Source organism: Mandrillus leucophaeus, unplaced genomic scaffold (assembly GCF_000951045.1).
Source record: "Mandrillus leucophaeus isolate KB7577 unplaced genomic scaffold, Mleu.le_1.0 Scaffold1070, whole genome shotgun sequence".
NCBI classification, from domain to species: Eukaryota; Metazoa; Chordata; class Mammalia; order Primates; family Cercopithecidae; genus Mandrillus; species Mandrillus leucophaeus.
This window is the reverse complement of record NW_012098877.1, coordinates 506,280-513,981: the sequence shown is the minus strand read 5'-3', so window position 1 is coordinate 513,981 and position 7,702 is coordinate 506,280. Positions and strand designations below refer to the sequence as shown.

The 7,702-nt window shown below is 36.0% G+C and overlaps 1 long non-coding RNA gene across 1 annotated transcript in view; it reads left to right on the top strand.

Moving 5' to 3' along the window:
* Window positions 1-2,666: 2,666 nt before the first annotated feature.
* LOC105543673 overlaps window positions 2,667-7,702 on the top strand; it is a 395,479-nt gene continuing 390,443 nt past the window's right edge. The window contains exon 1 of the long non-coding RNA XR_001006657.1: window positions 2,667-2,811. This is a non-coding gene — a long non-coding RNA (uncharacterized LOC105543673). The remainder of the gene's footprint in view (window positions 2,812-7,702) is intronic.

The following is a 7,702-nucleotide window of genomic DNA, read 5'->3' as shown; positions in this document are numbered from 1 at the left end:
TAAGTGCACCTATTCAGGCTTACATGCTGCTGCCCACCACCACATGAAACTGTCCAGGGTTCAGTGACCTCCATGTGGCTATTAATAGTGATCAGATATCACCATTTATCAATTTTGTATTACCAACATTATCTGCAACCTCCTTACATAATTTTTACTTGAGGTATTGGATTGAATAGTGCCCTCCGAAAACTTAGGTCCACCTGGAATTTCAGCATGTGACCTTATTTGCAAATAGGATATTTTTAGGTGTCATTATCTAAAATTAGATCATCCTGGATTAGTATGGTCTCTAACCAATAACTGGTGTCCTCATAAGAAGAGAAAACATATACAGGGTCACACTCAGAGACAAGATGGCCATGTAAATACATAGGCAGAAATAGGAGTGATAGAGACTAAGAAACTCACGAATTTCTGGCAATCACCAGAACTAGGAAAAGACATGAAGGAATCCTCTCTCAGAGCCTTTAGAGCAAACACACCTCTGCTGACAACTTGGTTTTAGACTTCTTGCCTCCAAAACTGTGAGAAAATAAACTTTTGGGTTTTTTTTCAGGCCACCAAGTTTGTGGTGCTTTCTTAGGGAAGCCCTAGGAAACCAACATGCTTGCATCTAGGACCTCACAGCCTCTGGTGTTTGTTCATAGCCCATTGGCCTTTCCTAAGTTTCTTTGGTTGGTCCTTCTTCTTACCCCTGATCTCTTACCATGGTGCTCCAGGCCTGCTCTGTGACCATTTTTAGCAATCTACACTCAGGTCTTTTGTGACTTTACCAGTCCCATGACTTCCAAAAATATGTGTTCCCTAAAAACTCCCAAATGTGCATTTGTCACATGGAACACCCTAATCTCAAGTCTCACATTGACACTGATCAGCTTGCCAATTGACATCTCCACTTGTATTTCTAGTAGACATCTCATATTTAGTGTGACTCACCAAACAACAAATAATAACAAATACCTTTGCTCCCCTTCACGACCTGAGATTTATCTTCACTTTTTATCATCTCAATTAGTAGCAAGTCCATCCTTTTACTTGCTCATTCAGAAAGTTTGGAATCTTCCTGTATGCCTCACTTGTTTTTCATCAGAAAATCCTTTGTGCTTTATGTTCAAAATGTATTGAGGACTGCATTTACTGCTCATCACCTCCCTTGGTAGCACAGCACCATCATCATCAAGTAGGGTTATTGCTAGAGCCTCCTAACTGCCCTCCTTCATCTGTTCTTGCTCCTCCCCTTCAGTCCATTCTGAATGCATTAGACAAAGGGATCCTGTTCAAACACAGGTTCCATTGTATCAATCTGAGGGCCTAACTATCCCATGGATATTCATCTTGTTCAGAGTAAAAATTGAAGTCCCCATTAAAGCCTATAGGCTCTGTATGGTCTGACTTCCACTATCTTGCTCTTCTCCTCTCCTACGACCCAGAACCCCTGACCCACTCACTCCAACCATGTGAAGCTCCTCATTTTTCCTTCAATACTAAACACAGTTTTTACTTCCAGGATTTTACATTGTCTATATTTTGGGCCTAAAATGCTTTTCATATAAATATTTTCATGGCTTGCTTCTCACCTTGTTTAATTCTTTGCTCAAATGTCTCTCTTTCAATAAATTTTACTCGATGCTTTTAAAATTACAATCTCCATCATCTGGCACTCACTGTCATCATTTCTTGCTTATTTTTTTTTTGCCAAAGAATTTATCATATTAAAGTTCTAATATGGTACCTAACGTATTTATGCACTTTTTAATGTGTGTCTTCTTTGACCAGGAATGTAAACTCCATGAAGTCTTTATCCACAACACCAAACATATGACTGGCACACAATAAGTTATTTGACAGATCAATTAATGAAGAAGTGATTAAATAAATTAGGTTCTACCAGTCAGATGCACTTGTGGAGGACTTTAATTTGGAACTGAAGAAAACGAGATGAGAGATGTACTGTGGGGCATCCATTTTAAATGTTATTCTTAAATCAGCTTCAATATTTTCCATTATTTGGAACTGAAACCTGATAGATATGCATGTACATTTATAAGAAAGGACTACTTTATAGGCATATTCTATGCATTGGGTATTATACGCTCATTTTCTTTCATTTTAATTTTTAAAATAAAAAATTAATTTTCATTTTCATTTTTATTTCAAGTATAGGAATTATTTTTATAAGTAGTTATTAGGTGCCTATTTTATTTCAGGCACTCTGCAAAATAAATAATATAATGGTGTAATAAAAAGAGCCATGGGCATCAATTGAGCAATAACTACCATACTTTGATAATTACCTACACATACATACAAACATGCATAGATGCACACACATACACACACACACACACACAATCTCATTTAATCTTTACAGCAACTCTGTAAAATATGTATTATTGTTCTCAATATATAGAATAGGAATTGAGGCTCAAGAGCTTAATTAACTTTTTGAAGTTCTCACAAGTAATTACAAGAAGATTTGAACCACCGTTTGTCTAAATCCAATACCTTCTCTAATTAGGTAATGCTGCCTCAAAGAGTTTATAAATAGAAAGAAAGACATAACTAAACCAATAATTGTTATTAATCGTTAAAATATTGTAGTATTTACATTCATTATACTAGAATAGCAAAAATATTTTCTATGTTTTGTGGTAATTTCCCAGGCATTTATGAAGTAGGGACCTGGAATTGAATAGACTCCTAAAGGAAAGACAGAAGTTTGAAAGAGCAACAAGAGTGGGTGTGAATCCAGACAGAAGAAGAAAAAAACAGCAAATATTTGAAAGAGCTTAAGATGTACTCCTCAAGGTAAAACACTCTATTTTATACATATAGCATAATGTTATATCTACTATGTACACGTCAGTGATGAAAAAAATTGTTGAGTATGAAAATAGGAAATTACAATATAAATAACACCTAACATTGAAGACTGACTTACAGTGTAATAAATACTTTACATGGATGATGCCGTTTAATCCCCACAATAATCAAAGAAAGCAGAAATCTTTATGAAGCCCATTTTTAAGATGAGAAAATTGAAACACAGAAACATTACAAATCTTGACTAAAATTGTAAAACTTGCTAAAGCTACAAAGCTATTGGCACGAGGAACTCATACTTAAACCTAGTAATATCGCCCTAAATCTCAGACACTTAACCGCTATGTAATTATCTATCTGTCACTTTCCCTTCCTTTCTGTCTCCCCAGTCGTACAGGTCTCACAGATAATTTAATCGTAATTGAAAGTTATTTCTTTTTATTTTTACTTCCTGGGTAACGAAATTTCCTTATGTGTTTGAAATTCTGCGTTCTATGGGTGAGATACTTGCTTTTGCAGAACTTTGAAAGTTAAGTTGTAAAGAGATGTCTGACATTCAGCCAATCAGAGGTTTCGCACATATTTTTTGCACTTCAGTGGGTGATCTGAAGACTAAACTACAGTTTAGGTTTGTATTTGTGTCATCATTATGGAAAGTTGCAGTTTGCATGGTGCACTGAGTGGTGCTGGCAGTGACATCAGGATCCTGGAGCTGTGCTGGAAGTGGAGTGACAGGCAGTGTCAAGGGTAAGCATTGGTGGTGGCTTGCAACAACCAATGTCCAGCAATAACCATGCCTCTGGTCTATTTGTTTGCTTGACTTGATTGTGGTTCTGATGCTGAGCTCATCTAACTGTTTTTCCTTTTTTTTTTTCTTTCTTTGCTTTTTGGTGTATTTCTCTTTTCCCTTTCCTTTTCCTTTCCTTTTCCTTTTGAGATGGAGTTTTGCTCTTATCACCCAGGCTGGAGTGCAGTGGTGCGATATCTTCTCACTGCAACCTCCACCTCCCAGGTTCAAACAATTCTCCTGCCTCAGCCTCCTGAGTAGCCAGAATTACAAGCATGTGTCACCACGCCCAGCTAAATTTTGTAGTTTTAGTAGTGACAGGGTTTCACCATGTTGGTCAGGCTGGTCTCGAACTCCTGACCTCAGGTGATCCACCACCCACTTGGCCTCCCAAAGTGCTGGGATTACCGGCATGAGCAACCTCGCCTAGCCATTTTTTTTAAAGCCACTTCTGACTTCTGGGCTTTGTTTTCTGGCATTTCTACTTCCTTATATCCATTTATCAATTATTATTATTATTATTTTGCTTAAATTAGCTAAATCCTTGCACATTTGAGCATGAAAATACATTCTGTAGGCAGAAAATTCTCATCCAAATTCCTTGAACGTTATATAAACCTTACATACATTTTCTCCACGTCATCTTTCAGCAGGAATAAATTGGATAGAACTTGGTTTTATCCATAAATATGTAGAAGTGATTTTTCTAAAACTGCTACAAATAGGAATGATTTTGTTGATGTTTTACTCCTGGTTTTCATAAGCTCACACTGAGAGCACAAAAGAATTTTATTTAGGTAAGATTGGTGAATGATTTGAGGCCTGAGACATTAAATATTAATAATTCAGAAATTTATTCTACTTCTGAGCAAGCATCTTTATTGATCATAAGCATTACAATAAGAGTTAGGGTATAAAAAATGCATGTAGTCAGAGAAATAGTGTGCTTAGGGATGCTTAAATTATTGTAGACCTTTTCAGAAGTCATGTGGTTTTGTATTAAATAGGAATGCGGTGATAAAATAGTGTGATAAAAAGTTTAGCCCAGCAATGCTATAGAAAGTGTACAACAAAAGAAGAAGAAAACAAAATTGGTTGCAAAATCTTTTAAGGATGAAAGAGTGCAAATTAGAAACAACTGTTCAGCTAGAGAACCTTTTGAAAGAATATAGCATGTTGAAGTGTGGGACCTAGCTATTATTTCTATGGACTAAAAGTGGCTATACTAAGTTTTTTATCTCTTATCTGTATTCTGAGGGTATACACTCTGTATTTTTTTTAAACATATAAATTGTTGAATTTGCAGCTGGCTTGCTAATTTAGTTCCAGTTTTAGTTTTTTTGCAAGATCAGATTACCTTGGTGTTTGTAGAACAGTAATTAAAAATTATGTTTTATGATTTACATAAGACTGAATAAACTCATTTTACTGACCTGTCCTAATCGGCTCCAATTTTTCTTTCTGCTAGTAAAGGGGTTGGTAGTATGTTTATTGCTCTACTATAATTTCAACAACCTAATCTTATTTAAAGAGACAAATAATTAATGTTTGTATGCACCTATGTATTGATTCTTAATGGGCTATATTCAGTAGGGTTAAAGCAAGAAAGAGGTTAATTCTTTCTATATTCAAATCTGGTTTCTTTCATTTGAAATGACAATATCTACTTTGGGCATTATAAAGTCTATTTTAGTTTAAACTAAGATTTTGAACTTTTTTTTTTTTTTTTTTTTTTTTTTTTCTTCTCTCTACGTAATTCCTAATTTGAAGTTCAGGAGAAAGAAGAGTCGTTTGGTTTGTTCCTTTTTTTACTTTTGTTCTTCTTAGGTCTTTGCTTTATAACTTAAGTAAAATATGGAGTTGTGAAGGGGAGGAAAAGTGATAAAGAGAAACAAAAAAAGAAGGCCCGCTTCCTCAGTGGTTCAAGCATCACAATTTATCTTTGGTGATTTATTTGGAAATCTTCTTGCAGGGACCTTGTCCCTTAAAAGCTTCATGACCTTGCTTTCTAACAAGCTTCATGAACAACTCTCCAGATACCTTCATGCTCCTTGTTAATTCCTTTCCCCTCAGCAGTGTCCTATGGCCTCTTTCTATTGGGAAACCCATGGCAAGAGGACAAACCTACAGTGCCACTTAGCCCACAGGGAAACTCACGCACCTGAGGCACAGCTTGTCCATCAAGTGCCAATGAGGTCTCCTCCAGCAAACCTCCAGCTCTGCTCTGTAACTTAACTTACATTCAAAAGATCTTGGAGATATATGTGAGATTCTCTCAAGAACTCACTCATGCTTATTCAGATTGATGCAAACAAATAGCAGCTCAGCAAGTAGGCAGCCAGGAGTGAAATGCCCATCTTCCTTCTTGCAAACAGTCTCCATATTTATGATCTGATTTCTTGGAGCCTCTCTTCTTAGCTGGCATTAGAAAGAAGTACTATACTTTTCTCCTACAAGGATTGCACTTGTTTTTTAGTAACTGTTCTAAGCATGTGACATGTATGTTGGGATTTTGCAGAGATCCAATAATAATTTATCTCTGTTCCTTGTGTGAGATAGGAACCAATTGAGAAATATGACCAAGAAACAGAAAGATGAGAGTCTAAATTAAACCTTTTTAAATTACAGAACCAAGGTTGATGTGAGAAGCAAATGGGTCATTCTAATACCTATTTTTGAACCCTAGAATAAGACCAATGTACTAATATGGTTATGGAGCTTTGGACTGGATTACTCCACAGGTGATGCTGTTACCTAGAGAAGCAAAAGAGGGCGTGTGCTCTCAGAGGGTATTCACTTCTCCAAAAGGAACAAGGTGGGATCTGAGCTCAGTATATTGAATTGTGTAAATGGGCAAAGAGAGACCAGGAGTGAGCAAGAACTAAGTATCCTCTTGGAAGAAATCATCAGAGGAGGAAAGAAGTGTTCTTCTTAGTGATGAATTAATTATTTTGTCTCCAAAAATGACAAGAAAAGCTTAGCAATTTATATACGGTAAAAAGTGATATTGTAGGAATATGCATGGGCTATGTTACTATAGAGCATCTAGTCTAGAACAAGAATGAAGGTAGTAAGATTATAATGACATAATATTTAACTGTATTATAATTGTCTAAAAATAAAAATGTTATAATTATCTTAAAAATTAAAGTATTTTATGCAAGACATATTTTATAGCTGAAGAAACAAAAACTTAGGTTAACTTTGCCAAGTCTCAACATTGAATTCGAACCGGGCTTCAAATTCAGATTGGTCTGATTCCAAAACCTATTATTTTGGGTTTTCTGAAATGATGCTTCTACTGAATTTTAAAGGGCAAGTAGGCGTAGTTAACTAGACTGCAAAGGTGAGAGAGGAAACTACAGTAAAAATAGTGTATCTTTTAGCTTTTGTTATGTAACAAGGCATGTCATAACTTACTAGTTTGAAACAAAGATCAGTAAACTATGGCAACAGTATTTTTACTGGAACTATAAATCATGTTTCAGTAAAGTTTCATTGGCATACAGTCATATCCATACATTAATCTATCGTCTATGGCTGTTTTCTTGCTGCAATTACAAAGCTGAATGCTTGAGAGAGAGATCATATGATTCACAAAGTCAAAATATTGTTATATGGCACTTTCCAGAAGCCTAGATTTAAAAAAAAAAACAAAAAACACATATCTTTGTTATTTCTCAGAGATCTTTGGGTTGGATGTTTCTTTTGGTCTGAGTCAGCTCATCTAGGGCTGCATAGACAAAGACAATCCTCTGTATAGTGCTTAGCAGTAGACAGAATGGCTGTTCCTAGTAAATCTTCAGCCAAGGAGTCTGGTCTTTGTTCCATGTGGTATCATCCTCTAGTAGATATACCTTGGTTTTTTCCCATGCAACAACCTCATGGCTCCAAACAGCAGATATCCCAATGTACAAGCATATTTCAAGTCTCAGCCCATTTAGTAACACCCATTAACCAATGCAATGGCTTACAAGGCACAGAATGAGCACTCTGATAAACCACAGTCAGACTCTATGGAGAATGGGAACACATGGCCTTTCATGAGTCAACAGCAGCTCTTGTGGTCTGAGAGCAGTTCTAGTCATT